Consider the following 17,009-nt stretch of genomic DNA (forward strand, 5'->3'; position numbering starts at 1 on the left):
ATATATTCCTTCCACCTTTCTGCTTTCCCTTCTTTGCTTAGAACTGGGTTCCCATCTGAGCTCTTGATATTCATACAAGTTGTTCTCTTTTCTCCAAAGGTCTCTTTAATTTTCCTGTAGGCATTATCTATCTTACCCCTAGTGAGATAAGCCTCTACATCCTTACATTTGTCCTGTAGCCATCGCTGCTTAGCCATTTTGCACTTCCTGTCGATCTCATTTTTGAGACGTCTGTATTCCTTTTTGCCTGCTTCATTTACTGCATTTTTGTATTTTCTCCTTTTCTCAATTAAGTTTAATATTTTTCTGCTAGCCTTCGTCTTTTTACCTACTTGATCCTCTGCTGCCTTCACTACTTCATCCCTCAGAGCTACCCACTCTTCTTCTACTGTACTTCTTTCCACCACTCCTGTCAATTGTTCCCATATGCTCTCCCTGAAACTCTGTACAACCTCTGGTTCTTTCAGTTTATCCAGGTCCCATCTCCTTAAATTCCCACCTTATTGCAGTTTCTTCAGTTTTAATCTACAGTTCATAACCAATAGATTGTAGTCAGTGTCCACATCTGCCCCTGGAAATGTCTTACAATTTAAACCTGGTTCCTAAACCTCTGTCTTACCATTATATAATCTATCTAATACCTTCTAGTATCTCCATTGCGCTATGGTAATGATTTTAATTGATTTTGATACAACTCGCTTGGTAAAACTACTTTCCAGTCTTTCTTTCATACAATTTACTATTCAAATTACAATTTGTCGGAGTTGAAAACAAATTCCTTATCGAACGATGTGATGAGTTTGTTTATCTCATCTACAAGTTTTCGGGACTATTCCGCAGTTTGCTGTGCATCGTCAAGGCGACGCTATGTTTGATGGTACAAATGGCTCTGAGCGCTATGGGACTTAACTTCTGAGGTCATCAGTCCCGTAGAACTTAGAACTACTTAAACCTAACTAACCTAAGGACATCACACACATCCATGCCCGAGGCAGGATTCGAACCTGCGACCGTAGCTGTCGCGCGTTTCCAGACTGTAGCGCCTAGAACCGCTCGGTCACTCCGGCTTTGTTTGAAATTTCGTTATATTACGTCTTCCAAATCTGTAGCACTATTTGAAATTATGCAATCATGCACTACTTCCTTTGAGATCAATATAAAATACGTCGCGCGCAATTTTATCTCCATGACGTAGTACGTCACTGTCATGCAGTTCCTGTACATTGTATCGTACATCTTTGAAACGCGCATACGCCAGTTTTTGTAACAAGCATGCCTTTCGTATGAACTACGCGGCCATATTGCTGGGACTAATTCGAAATCTGTTCATACTTTTTTTTAATGTGCTGCGGATGATCTTCCACTTACTTAAATACTTTTACTATTTTAACTACATTTCACTGGAGTTGGGATTTGTGGCTCGCTGTCCGACAAGAACGATAAACTACATAACTCAGCACATGTTTCTGTATCACTTTCACTTGTTAAGCCCATATCGTCATCACTGTACTCCTCATGTACATTGTCTGCACAGTCGAGTGTATACGACACCGCACATCCCGCTGACTCATCTTGCAGAAACGCTAATATTGCGTCTTCTAGTTCTTTGTCATTCTGCGATATCCCTTGGGTTCCTTTCTGACAATGTCAACTTCTATAACTGATGTTGTAGACGTAGTGCAATGTCTTATTCGTTTACCGTGGCCATTTCTCTGCTTTGTATCAACACCACTTGCACTATTGCACCGTTATGAGTTACTCTTCGACTAAGCTGTTCAACTACGTTCCGCGGCCTAGCCATTGGATACCTCCCGTCCCGCCTCTTGTTGCCGTTAGCAACTAATATTGTGCGTACATGGTGAACAGTGAGTGGGGCGTCGAATGCCATGAACATCGCGGGCCTCTTGTGACCTCGCACTCAATGGGTTCCTTGTAAAGACACTAATGTCCCCTCGACTGCAGCGTGGTCGCCAGTGAAAACTGCTCACCTCGATCAAAAGAAAACGTTCTTCTGCTATGACCATTCATAGTTGTCATTCCAGACTTACTACAGGCGGTAGGTCGTTGATCCTTTCTCGAATTTTTTGCAGTGCATGCCGATGGGGCAATCGCATATTGTGATATATGTGGTGTCACCGCCAGACACCACACTTGCTAGGTGGTAGCTTTAAATCGGCCGCGGTCCATTAGTACATGTCGGACCCGCGTGTCGCCACTGTCAGTAATTGCAGACCGAGCGCCACCACGCGGCAGGTCTAGAGAGACGTACTAGCACTCGCCCAGTTATACGACGACTTTGCTAGCGACTACACTGACGAAGCCTTTCTCTCATTTGCCGAGAGATAGTTAGAATAGCCTTCAGCTAAGTCCATGGCTACGACCTAGCAAGGCGCCATTAACCATTTCTATAGAGAGTCTCACTTGTATCATCAAGAATGCTGTATGCAAATGATGGATTAAAAGTTTAGTATTCCAGCAGCTACGTACTTTTCTTTATAGCATTCATTACGTATCCTGTTCCAGAACTCACGCCCGTCTGCGTTAGATTATAGCGTGCATTTCGGCCTCCTCTAACTACAAGGTGTTGGCACATTTGCCAACACATCAATATACATGAAGAGCAATGGTGTCTTTCGAAAACCTTACTTCGGAGGTACGTTTGGCGGAATGTTTTCCAACGATGTTGCAGTCTGGATACAACATCTTGGAAGATATAATACAATAAAAAATATATATAATAAAAATGTTTACATATATGGAAATTATGATATAATTTTTCGGCAAACACAATAAGCTGGGCTATGCCTGTAAATGGGTTCATATTAGTTCGTATTAGTTCTGCATGGGCGAAATAGTCTTACTCTTGTTGTAGATTTATGCTTGTCAATTAATAATACTACGTCCGATCGCTATATCCACCTAAAAAATCTTGATCGTGTCCATGATACAGGTATCCGATCTTCGTGATAACTCCGAAGTACACATGTGGGCTTCTTCAATTCTTCTATATCACATTACTACTTGGAGCAATAAGTTAATTTTTCACTAACGAAATACAGATGTATTATTTCTTCCACACACATCGAAAATACAGACTTTTCCTTTTATTCTCATGACCAAAATGGCTACCGCCGATTGTGCTCTAAAGTAACATGCGTCTACCTTCGTTCATTAGCAGAGAGCGAATCCTTCCTCTTACCGAGGAACAGGAAAAACACTTTATGTTTTTTAACATTTGAAAATCAAAAATAAATGACGATAGGCGCAGGCTCTACGCTGGGCTCCTGCTTCACCTTTTCTCTTTACCCTTAAAGAAAAAGAAAACACAAAAGCAAGAAATGCAAGAGTACATCACAAATGCACCCCTACTGTATACTGTCGGAAATAAGGCTCTTTATTTAGGGAGACAGTATACAGTAGCCTTATTTACATTGGAGCTCATGGTTTGGCCACTTAGTGCACGTCAATGGTGTTTTAATATCCTTATACTACTATAAATATATCCACAAAGCTTCATTTATTTGTCCATTGTAAATTCATACATATAAATTCATTCACATATACTTATATTACATAACTGTACGTCTATGTTGTGCTAACGTCTTAGTCTGTTATTTATTCTAATATTTGTTAAACTGTGTGATGTGAAAAAAATTTAAATTTCCTAAATTGTCCTTCCATTCTGTTTTAAAAATTGTTTTTCTCACTTGCTTTCGGTTCATTGGCAATTCTGAGAAGGTGTCCATTCGGTACACGCTATCGCATTGTTCGTTGTACAGGGTTATTACAAATGATTGAAGCGATTTCACAGCTCTACAATAACTTTATTATTTGAGATATTTTCACAATGCTTTGCACACACATACAAAAAGTCAAAAAGTTTTTTTAGGCATTCACAAATGTTCGATATGTGCCCCTTTAGTGATTCGGCAGACATCAAGCCGATAATCAAGTTCCACTCGGCGCAGCATGTTCCCATCAATGAGTTCGAAAGCATCGTTGATGCGAGCTCGCAGTTCTGGCACGTTTCTTGGTAGAGGAGGTTTAAACACTGAATCTTTCACATAACCCCACAGAAAGAAATCGCATGGGGTTAAGTCGGGAGAGCGTGGAGGCCATGACATGAATTGCTGATCATGATCTCCACCACGACCGATCCATCGGTTTTCCAATCTCCTGTTTAAGAAATGCCGAACATCATGATGGAAGTGCGGTGGAGCACCATCCTGTTGAAAGATGAAGTCGGCGCTGTCGGTCTCCAGTTGTGGCATGAGCCAATTTTCCGCGGGCTACGCGTGAAACTTGCCCGCACGCGTTCAACCGTTTCTTCGCTCACTGCAGGCCGACCCGTTGATTTCCCCTTACAGAGGCATCCAGAAGCTTTAAACTGCGCATACCATCGCCGAATGGAGTTAGCAGTTGGTGGATCTTTGTTGAACTTCGTCCTGAAGTGTCGTTGCACTGTTATGACTGACTGATGTGAGTGCATTTCAAGCACGACATACGCTTTCTCGGCTCCTGTCGCCATTTTGTCTGACTGCGCTCTCGAGCGCTCTGGCGGCAGAAACCTGAAGTGTGGCTTCAGCCGAACAAAACTTTGAGTTTTTCTACGTATCTGTAGTGTGTCGTGACCATATGTCAATGAATGGAGCTACAGTGAATTTATGAAATCGCTTCAATCATTTGTAATAGCCATGTACTTATGGCCAGCGACAGCTCATCGTTTAACGCGCCCGCCGCAGTGACGCAAGCACCACGTGAGCGCCAGCACTGCCCGCGAATCCATCGTAATGTCGCTCCAGGCTTATGAAGTCGGTGTTGTGTATGCCCTCCGGTCCGGTGACTGGATATGACGGATTCAGCTCCAACGCTCAACCCGAAGAACATCAATACCTCATCTCGCACCTGGACGAAGTTTTCGGCCAGTGAAACTCAAGGCAAGGGCCGCACTGCAGGATTCGGATTGTCTTCCGTTGTACATCGTAGTTCGGCGGTCCTCACCCATCAATTAGGCCTACCGGTTACTCGTATTTCCTCTGATTTCTCCGTCGCACACGCATCACACTCACTGTATTCAATTCGCTGGACTGTAGCGTTTACTCTTATCACGGCTCAGCCATTATTTGCACTATTATCGGGCCTTACTATTTTTGTATCACTTCACACGTGCGAGTATTTTACTTGTCAATCGCGTTGCACTTGACATACATAAATGGTTGTCCTTCAAGAATAAAATGTCACATAAAATCGACAATACTATATACATTTTACATAGACGTATACAGTAATAATGTTGACAAATAAATGTACAATTCCCATTCACATTTCACATATGGACTCCATGTTAGGCACCATCTTACACACTAATAACTATATTAGAAGGAATCTTGCATTTATTCCGAATATTTGCATTTTCTTTTCTTGTCATGCAGGACCGACCTCCTCCGCATTTTTACCTTCACAGCAGTACGTAGAGAATACGTTCCAGCACTAATCACTACATGGAAAAAAAGAGGATTTGCTAGGGTCTGCTTCAGAGATCAAGCTCCTTCTAGGATTGCTACTTTTAGTGCGTCGTTAGTGTACTTATTCTATCCTTGGCATTTGATAAATTTTCATACTATGTACAATATTTACAAGTGTTCGTTTGTGAGCGAGTATGGGGAATGTTTTATCCCTCGACAATATTTCTCATTCGTGTACACAACTGTATTTGTGCCTTATTGGTGCGACGACATATATATGTGTACCTTCGTAACGTGTGACCGGTAATTTTACTGTATTTTTTGTCATGTGTAATTCTGTGTAATTCCACTCATAATTCATTCCCGCGATAGAAGAAGGTGCTTATGTTAAAGTACTGCTTTCGCTTCTGCGTGTCTCAAGAACTCAGTGTAAAAAATACTGTTTCACTTCATTTTGTGTTCATCCCTCGTACGAACTGTATATCATATTTTTATTTATGTTCATCTTATAGTTGCTCAAGATGCAACAGTCGCTAAGGAAATATTTTTCATACTAAGTTATTTTACATTCTGATGTATGTGTAGCAAATTACTGTGCTGTGGTGTACGTGAACCGTGTACCTTTGTTACTATTGACTTCACTGTTTCTTCTTTACTCTTTACTGTTTCTTCGAGATATTCGTTTTCACAATTACTTACCGTACATGTATCGTCATACTTCGCTTTCCACACTCATACAATCATTCGTTCTGAGACTTAAACCTATATAACCTATCCTTTCTTACGTCGCCTTCGTGGCCCTTTCCTAGGTACCCCTGTAACATTCATTTTCTTATTCATCGGTGTATACCCATATAATTATTCATTAAAAATCTTCCCTATAAATTTCCATTTATATCCATATATTGCCTGTGGGGTTCTCACACTGGCACCACCGCCCTATTTCTTTCTTCCCACAAATATAAATAAACTCGTATTACTCTGATACACAGTCATTCTTTTCCTAGTTTCACTCCATCTGTGATTAGTCACCACAAAGGTAGATTAACTAATAAATACCTCCAGTTGAATCAAAAACCCTTCACACTCTCTCTACTTCCTAGTATTATCCAGCAGTGAAATTCAATTATTTCTCCATATTGCTTTTTAAACATACAGTACTTACCGTAGTCATTTTGTTTAAATTCATATAATTACCTTGTGTGCGTATTGGTTAATTTCATATTTACTTAGCTTATCTCCCATGTGTTGTACGATTCGTGTTCACAGTTTTATTTTGCTGTTCATGTTTTTCCTATAAGGCGCCATGTAATTAATAGCAACTAACATAAGTGAGTTCTGTAATAACAAATTTGTGGGTATGTATTCTTCCTGTGCATTAAGCTCGTTTCTTCTAATGTTGTCTGTAAAGATGTGTAGTTCTATAAGTGCACAACCACTCCTCTCGCTAAATCTTGTACGATATGTTATTTTATAGTTTACGTCTCAGTCATACGCATTTTTCTGTGTGTATATTTCTTTCTATCTTTCTGATCATCGCTTACTTGCGTGCTGTATGTCAGTCTCTTGGTTCTTAAGTTCTGTGCTAATCGCTTTCCTTTAAGTGTACATGTTGTTACTTCTCTTTTAAACTTGTCTTAATGCTATTGTATATAGTCGGTTAGATGTGTATATTCTCTTCTACTTTTAATCCTTATACTTATTTCTATGTACTTTCAATAGCCTGTGTTAACTTATTCGTATTATACGCTCCTTGTAGTTTACTTGCGCCGATGCGCTTCTTGCCTGAAGCGATTTAGGGAAATCACGGAAAACCTAAATCAGGATGGCCCGACGCGGGATTGATCCGTCGTCCTCCAGAATCCGAGCCTAGTGTGCTAACAACTACGCCACCTTGCTCAGATATCTGGACTGCGTCACCCTTCGCACATCCTGATTCAAGATTTTCTGTGTATTACTTTGAATTTTTTTATTCAGTATGTCAAAGGCCGGAATTATTGTTATGGAAGGACACGGTAATTTCATTTCATATTCTTGGCCCATACAAATTCGTGGAATGTTTATAGTCGATACGTCTTCGATATGACGTTAAAATATAATCGCTGGAGAACGGCAATTTGGTTATCTTAGATCTATTTCCTGGCTATCTTTTGGCCCCTGAATCGAAAAATATCTGCAGTTTTTCTCCATCACGTCAACTTTTTACGCTACATTGTACCATCCCTTCCTCTCAGAAGCCGTACAAAACACGCCTATAAAGCTATACTGCTAACAAAGAACAGTTTTATTCATACAAAGGCTATATATGTACTTTCTACAGGTTAAATTGTGTCCATTCAAATAGCAGAGTGTCTTTATCAAGCGTTATCAAACATATTAAGGTAATTTATTTTGTTTACAGCTCCTTGGGGAGCCTTTAACCTGTGGACGTTCTCTTTTAATGCTCTAGCATTAGTCAAACAACATGTATACCTCATCTACCTTGATACCTACAAACACTGGTGGAATCGCTCACCCAGTTCATCACTGACAGCGCCAAGATTTACGGGAATTCAGAAAGATGGCTATGTAAAAATTGAATCTGATGCTCATTTTGCAATAAAGCATTTGAAAGCCCTCCGAGAGTTTCTGGACAATTTCCGCTTAATTCTGTGCTCGTGAATTTCCAACAATGTCTTTGACAATGTTTCTGAGTGACAAACAGATATTATTTTTAAGCTCTCTCATTCTTCTGATGAAATATTTATTATTAACGGATTGCCAAATCTGTGGACAGTAGAACACGAACGGCCTTTGTCTTTTCGTGTGAAAGACTAGAAAATAGCAAAATGAGATACTCGAAACATTCTCCTTCAGCTGAAAAGACCTTAACAAATTGTTTCATGAAACCAAGTTTTGCATACAGAGGTGGAAATGTAGTGATCATTCTGTCGACAAGTGGCTGATGCAGAATGTTGGGATCACCAGGTTTCAGGTAAGATCTTGGCGGACTGTCCGACAGTAGCCGAAGCTTGGCACGAGCTCTGCTGTCCCACATACACAATAACAGCACGCCTGTTCAGGTCTAAAACAGCTCAAAAGTCGAGCTCAACAGAAACTGTGTTCAAGTTGTCCCCAGTGCAATCACTGTGGTGTCAAAAAAACGCAAAGTGCGATACTTGCGCTTTATCGCTTGAATCACAAAGGGAGATAAAGAAAATGTTTTATTTGTACTAGGACTATTTTTTTAGCATAAGAACTGGTGTTTTGTTTTATGTTTCATGTTCCCTGCACTAGACTGCAGGTGAGCAACCTTCACGCAGAGCAGCCTGCTTCCAACCACTGGAGTGGCGTTTCGTCGACAGCAGGGCGGTGGGTGACTGCGTAATGGCGGAAATTGTTGCGAGATGAAAAATGAGAAACTACATTGTCAATTAAATAAATAGTATCAGTTTGTTTTAAAGCACCTCGACCTTACATCGAGTAACATTTTACAGCTCTTTTGTATGCGAGATATTGTATGTTGTAAATATACAGTTACTGCACAAACAGTGTTGTAACGATTTATTGCATAATAACTTTTTTCATTCGTACTGGGACAACCCAACCCTTTGAAGAAAACTGAGGTTCTGCTCGAATAAAGAAGCAACAGCACCATCAGCATTCATTTATTGGCAAAATGGCTGGAGGGAATGGCGACGTACTGATCACATCTACACCCATCATGGATCGCTCTTAGTACTGCATTATAGGCAGCTGTCGACCGGTCGGAGCCGAAAGTCTGCTCCGACCGGACTTTCGGCCTAACCCGTGAATGATGTTTACTTCACTTTATTTCTTAGTCACTAAATGTGTGTGACGTAAGGAGGAAATAACTACTGGAATCGGACTGCCTGGATGCCTTAATAGCAGTGAGGTGGTACAAAATACACTTCTAAGTTCGAAAGAAAAGTACTTTAATATGTGAAAACATTATATCAGAGATTTTGATGGTTTGGGATGATTTTTTTTATGCCGACCACATATCATAGATGTGTTGGTTTACCAAATTGCTTGACATATCCTCTGATTAAAAGCTCAGACGAACCTGGCTAGTACAGCTACTAGGTTTTGAAAAGTTTTAAAAGAAAAGAGTGTAGCATTATAAAGAATATTTCGAGGCTGTTTAGTTGGTTATAACATATGTTTTTAGAAATTCCTTGAAATTTTATCAAACAACGTCGTGTAAACTCTGTAGTATATACGACGCGCTTAACTGAATCAATATTTTCACATTATAGGCGATGGTATCACATTAACTCTAAGTAGCGACAGGTTTTTCTTTCAGTTTGTCAGAAAAAGCTTGCTGTTGTTACGCACATAAAATGGTAACCCTAGTTCTAGGATTCTGACACAGATGTATAACTTCTGGGAGTGTGTCATTAACCTTCATCGTACAGCTGGGGCCAATTAGCTCCATTAGCACACTAGAGGTATATATCACCCTTGCTTTAAAAATTATTGTTTTCAAAATATATGAGTTTCACCTTATGAGTCAATTGCATCCAATGATGATTTGTTCAGACGTTTACATCACATTAAAATTTACTCATGTTTATTGTACTGGCGGTGAGTACCACTGGGTTCAATATGACCCCAGTTTAAGTCTTTTTCTTTATTTTCTGTTCCTTGAACGTAACATTTTAGAAATAGAAAAGTGACTGTTACGTAGAACAGCTGTTATACGAAACACCTGCAACCAGGAAAACAGTATATATCGTTTATCACTCTGCCCATTGTCAGGGTTTCTTCTCTCATCTTTGTTTCGAGTTGCCTCAGTTGTTGTTAGTATTTTGCTTCATCGTGCAGTGGAATTATATTATTAGTAGAAAACGTTGGAGTAGTACTGAAATAAAAGGAATTTTTCTACGAAGAGCGGGAATTAAGTGACATACTATCTGAAGATGATGGGGAGATTGTGAAAGGTGGCTACACTGTATGAAAGGTGGCTACACTGAGCCACAGCGCCAAAAATCGCGCCAGAGAGAGTATTGTTCCGCCGCCTCCACTGGCAGTGCTCATTGAGAGGTAGCGGCAGACAGTGCTTGCCGAGAAGTTGTGGTGGACACTGCTTGTAGCTGAAGTTAGAGTGAGATGTGATAATGGAGAGTGTTGTTCCATGTTTTATGCAGTGGTTTGATGGGAGAGATAGCAGATGTTGTTCCAATGGAGATATTGTAATGATCTGAGTGCTTTTCGTCAATATAAATTAAGGTAACTAACTACTGTTCTTTATTTTCTTATTATTTGTGTGTCCTGAATAATGCTTCATTACAGGTTCAGTCAACAAAGCATCTGGCGTGTGTTCTTGTATTAGAGTGTAATTTTGGTTTTCTTGCACAATTATAGTATTTGTAATTTTCTTTTATCACGTCAGTATAAATGATATTTAAAATTTCTTGTCTTGTTGAAAAAGAACCGTGCCAGATGTGTACGTTGAGTCATACTACCACATACAGAACAGCTACACTTGTGCTTGTTGTTTCGTAGGTTTTATAGTTGCTGGGGACTTAATTAATTAATTGTATTAACTGAAATTTTCTTACATTCTTTGTTGTCATTCTATGCAGTCAGATAGCGTAACAATTAGTTGTCAGGGCCAGCCGTTTACGAGACTTGCGTAATCGGACATACAGCTACTAAAAAATATTTGCATTTTTTTTATTTAACTAAGCCCCCATGCACGTGGCGACCGCTGCTTCGGATCGTCCCTTGGAATTCTTCTGATTGTAAAAATAGTAGACAGTAGTATTGTTGTAGTAATTTGTAGTTTAGTAATTGTAGTCTATTTTGCATGTGCAGATTTGGTAATTGGCATTCTTCTAATGGTATTTTTCAAAATTTAATTTTTATTGTCTTGTATACGCGTTTGACGATTTGGTGCAATTATTTCAATTGTTCGATTAATCGTGTTTGAGGGAAATATTTCGTGTGAATGGTATTGTTGAAGATAAAGAGTCATTGTGTGTAATTTTCATATAGTGACGAGTTTTGTATGTTTTGTAAATGATTACGCGATCGATGAAAAAGGCAAAAATGATGAATAGTGAGAATGACGAAATTGTTAACATGGCGAAATCGCCAACAGAGGAAAACAGTATGATGGATAATGAAGTGGAAAACAATGTAATAAGTCGGGAAAATAGTCCGGAACCATTTCAAAATTTTTCTCAATCAGAAAATTCACAGAATCCGAGATTAACGACAGAAGATTCTGAAATAGTATCGAACACAGATAGCCTTATGGCTATGCAGAAGGAAGTTAGTATTGTGGAAAATGTTAGGGGCGAAAAGAATTCTGAACCATTTAATATGGAGCAGTTGATGAGTGCTATATTAAATATGGGATCACAGTTACGATCTGAAATTAAAACTGATATAGGAACAATTAAAACTGAGATGGGAACTTTGCGATCTGAAATTAAAACTGATAGGGGAACAATGGAAACACGGTTAGACTCACTGGGATCACAGATGGGAACTTTGGCAACACGATTAGAAGCTGATATGGAAACAATGGAAACCCGGTTAGGCTCACGAATAGGGACATGTTTCAAAAATATGAAAGATGAATTAAAGAAAGAAATCAGAGAAGAAGTACAACCGATTTTGAATTCTCACAATAATAGATTAATTGCAGTAGAGATTAGACAAAGGGAACAGGATAGAGAACAGGAGGAAAGAGATCGCGTGATAGTACAGAAATTTTCAGAGTTAAATTTACAACGTGCGAAAGATAAGGAAGAAATATTTGAGAGAATCGAGGAATCCGTACCAAATGACAGATTAAATAACCTAACACAACAGTATGAACAGTTAACTAATAAATGTGTTAATACTGAAACCCGAGTCACGACACTTACGGAAGACGTAAATAAACAGAAAGAACAAATAGGTGATTTATCGGAAAGAGTTGAGGAGATTTCAGACAAATTGACAAATCTTAGTTTAAATGGGGACAGAGATTCAGATGATACAGCACCATTGCCATTTGCAGAAACCGAAGAGTACCAGAACATAAATAAACATGTTGAAAAACAGGGAAAATTTAATGAACGCGTGAAAAGGGAATTTGAGGCATTAAAAAAGCAAGTCAAACAAATTGAAGGCGAAATCGTAGGAAAAGACGGCAAAAGAAATTTAGAATCACAGATACCAGAGGGGTTTGAAGAAAATAATTTGTTTCATTTACGGGATGCAACAAGAGAGCGCCAGGCGCGCGAACTTGACAATAACCGGCATTGGGACTGGGACAGACGCGGTAGGTCTTTGTCGCCACGAGGCGAAAACTTTGACTATAAACACTTTTTGACTGTTCGGAAATTTAAGATCTTCCGCAATTCTAAGAATGTCATACATCCATGTGCTTGGTTAGATCAATTTATGTACGCACTCCCACCAAATTGGCCATTAAGTCACAAACTGGAATTTATGTGTGGGTATTTAGAAAACGAACCGGCGACGCGGATGCGCGCACTCATTAGAGATTGTAATAATCTGAATGATTTTTATCATGCATTTTCATCGGCATACTGGTCCGAAAACACACAAGACAGAGTCAAACATAGTCTGATTATGCAGCGTAATTTTAAACAGTCTGAGTTCCGCACGCCGGCAGAATACTTTGAAGACATGATTCGAAAGAATCAGTTCCTTTCCAACCCTTACAGTCCGACTGAATTAATTCGCATTTCTTTAACTAAGCTGCCACAATCCATAAGACAAATTGCTTTAGCCGGAAGATGTAAAGACGACATTGAGACCTTTAAGACTTTGTTGCAAGAACTTGAGTATGACAACGATGACGGCACTTCTTGTAACTTTATCAGTAACAGTAATTACAATAGATTTTCAGAGAAAAGGGATAATGATCGGAACGGGCGTTATATGGGGAACTTTGAGAATGACAGACGTAACAGACAGGACAATAGATACCAGCCCTATGACAATAACAGACGTTCTAACAGAAATTACACAGACAATTATAATAACGGTAATTCGTACCGGAATGATCAATCATACGGAAACAGTAATCGGCATTATCAAGACAGAAATTATTCAAACAGTAATAGAAATTCTTACTACAGAAATAATCAGGGTAGTAGATACAACAATAATTTCAGAAGTGACAGTCGAAACTACACTAGAAGTAGCTATGCAGACAGACAGGAAAACAGAAATTTTAATAACAGACACAACCAAGAATTTGTATCTAACAGACAGGAGGGACCTAATTGGCATCCTCCACGTGACAGAACTTCAGAGAGACAAGTGCAAATCGTAGAAATGGATCCGCGAAATGACGCGAATACTCAAAGACGTGACGCAAACAATCGACAATGACTTGCAGCTTCGGCTTCTGGCAGCAATATAGACGGTTCAGAAAGTAATGACACTACGGCTTTACACTACGTACGCCTGGAAGACATGAGAGACATTTTGTTAGACGAAAAGGAAAATAATGTAGACGCATTTTTACATCCTGTTATTGAAGTATGTGTGGGTAAGAATAAGTTCACTGCAGTTTTAGATTCTGGGAGCCCATTGAATGTCATTAGTGAATCAGTTTTTCGTATATGTGAAAGAACTATTGCCTGTCCTGTGTTACCTATTTCTAAAACTACAATTCGAGGAGCGATTTCTGGAAAGGGTGTAGAAGTTAAACAACAGACCAACCTAAATTTCGATTGTCAAGGATACGAATTTTCTGCTAATTTTATTATTGTTCCATTACTCAGTACACAAATTATATTAGGTATGGAGTTTCTTAACGCACATAAGGCAATTTTGAACTTTAAAGAAGGAAGTGTGAATTTGACTGTTGCCGGAATGCCGAAATGTTTGAAATTTTTCGAGTGTTTAACAAGATCTGAGTCAGATACAAAATGTTTAAGGTTTCTTACTTCTGATGTTTTCGTTGAGCATTACGACGACAATGTGTTTATTCATGACAATGACATTAGATACAGAGACGCGATGGATGATATAATTAATAGCGAAGAACTAATTAATGAAAAGGTTAAGAAAGCTGAAGTGCCAGATGACGTTGCAAGAGAAGAGCTGCACCAAATTTTGACTTCACATGCTACAGTGTTTAGTCATCACACGGGAACTATACAAGGCTTACAATACTTATTTAAAGTAAAAGAACACACACCATTTCGCGGGAAAACGTACGCTATTCCTTTGGCTTACAGAGACAAGGTTAAGAATGAACTTCAGTACATGTTAGATCAGGGCATTATTGAGCCTGCAGTCAGTCCTTATACTAGCCCATTACACGTTGTTCTGAAAAAGGATGGGTCAATTCGTTTGGTTCTGGATTCCAGACAGATAAATAATATCATCATTCCTGAAACTGACCGCCCACAAAATTTAGATGAACTTCTTCAACATTTCCATGGAATTAAAGTTTTATCCACGATTGATATGCGCGCAAGCTTTTGGCAAATAGAACTCCACCCTGATTGTAGAAAATACACGGCCTTTTTAGCCTTTGGTAACTGTTACCAGTTTCGGAAATTACCGTTTGGACTTACTGTATCTTCTGCAGCATTCATTCGTAGCTTAAATGAAATTTTACCTGTTTATCTTCGTGACAATATTACTTCTTATGTCGACGACATTCTTATTGCTAAACGTTCTTGGAGTGAGCACAACAAAATTTTGGATTCATTATTAGGTATTTTTGCAAGAGTTGGCATTACGGTGAACTTAGAAAAATCTGAATTTGGTCGTTCTCAGGTGAAATTTCTCGGTCACATTATTTCTACAGAAGGTATTCTTCCTGATCCAGAAAAATTAGACGCTATTCGTAATTATGCTGTTCCTACCACAAAACGTGATGTTCGTAGTTTTCTTGGTGTCTGTAATTTTCTTAGACGCTTTGTTAAATTGGACGATTTGGCCACACCTCGTTTATGTGAACTATCTGGAAAGAAATCTAATTGGTGTTGGGATGAGGAAGCTCAGTCAGAATTTGAACAACTCCGTGATGCTTTAGTTGCTGCTCCACTTGTAGTACAAAGGACTATTGCATTTGGAAGTCGTGTTCTTTCTAAATCAGAAAAGAATTATTCGATTACGGAACTTGAAGCTTTGGCTGTTGTTTGGGCTTTTACAAAATTTCGGACATTCTTGTTTGGCAGACATACTAAGGTTTACACCGATCATCGAGCTCTGGAATTTCTTATGTCAACAAAATTAACTCACGGCAGATTGTCACGATGGGCGTTGTACCTACAGGAATTTGATTTTAGTATTGTTTACATACAGGGTTCTTCAAATATTGTTGCTGATGCTTTATCACGTGCACCTATGGGTTTGAAACAAAGTGCTGAAGAGGACTGCAAGGAAAACAATTATTGTTTGATGTATATTCAAGGTGTTGCGTTTGAGAACTTTATTTCGTCTTCGCTCCAGGACATCGCTAAGGAGCAAAATAAGGATCCAATCTGGAAGGACATTAAGGAGAAGTGGAAGAGAAAGGAAAGCGTAGCGATTAGACAGCATTATTTAGTTCGCAATGACATTCTTTTTAAACGAAAATCGGTCGACAACTCTGTTTGGTTAGTTTGTATTCCTGATGAGTGGGTTAATAAGCTGATTTGGTATACGCATTTCAGTTATGCACACTTTGGTCCCAGAAAATGCTTTCATAAATTACGAGAAAATTGCTACTTCAATAATATGGAAAAACGTATTCGATTTGTTCTTGCCAAATGCAAATTATGTCAAAAGGCTAAACCGCCGACAGTTTCTCACAGAGCACCGTTGTTTCCTATCATTCCAGCAAAATTAAAGGACATGGCTGCAGTTGATTTGTTCGGTCCAGTGGTTCGATCTACTAATGGTTTTGCGTACATTTTCGTAGCAGTGGAGTTGACATCAAAATATGTGTGTTTTACACCGTTACGCAAAGCAACAGCTCGTTCAGTATCTAACGCTTTCATCAAACATTTGCTTAAAGAAGTGGGTCATGTTGATAAGGTTATATCAGATAATGGATCACAGTTTCGTTCTAAAATTTGGCTTCGTACTCTACGGCGTCGTAAAATTAAACCAATTTTCATTTCACTTTTTCACCCTCAATCTAACGCTTCAGAGAGATGGATGAAGGAAATCAATAAATTGTGTCGTCTTTATTGTCATCAGAATCACAGAACTTGGGATCAGTATCTTCATATTTTTCAAAACATTCTGAATGAACTTCCTAACGACTCAACTTCTTTACCACCTATACTGATATTAAAAAACAAAGCACCGACAAATCGCATTTCTGAAATCGTTCCTTTTCCGCCTACACGGAAACTGCGGCATTCTGAAGTTGTCAACCTGGCTCTACAAAATATTGCATCTGCGGCTGCTAGAAGAGAGAAATCAGCTAAGCGTCCTGGTCGTTTAAAAATCTTGTCAGTTGGTCAGAAGGTGTTAATTAAGGCTCATCGTTTGTCTCACAAAGGAAAAGGCTTGTGTCGCAATTTTTTTCTGCTTTATAACGGTCCATATAGAATTCGCAAAATTATT

The sequence above is a fragment of the Schistocerca cancellata genome, chromosome 1 (assembly GCF_023864275.1).
Source record: "Schistocerca cancellata isolate TAMUIC-IGC-003103 chromosome 1, iqSchCanc2.1, whole genome shotgun sequence".
Classification (NCBI taxonomy): domain Eukaryota; kingdom Metazoa; phylum Arthropoda; class Insecta; order Orthoptera; family Acrididae; genus Schistocerca; species Schistocerca cancellata.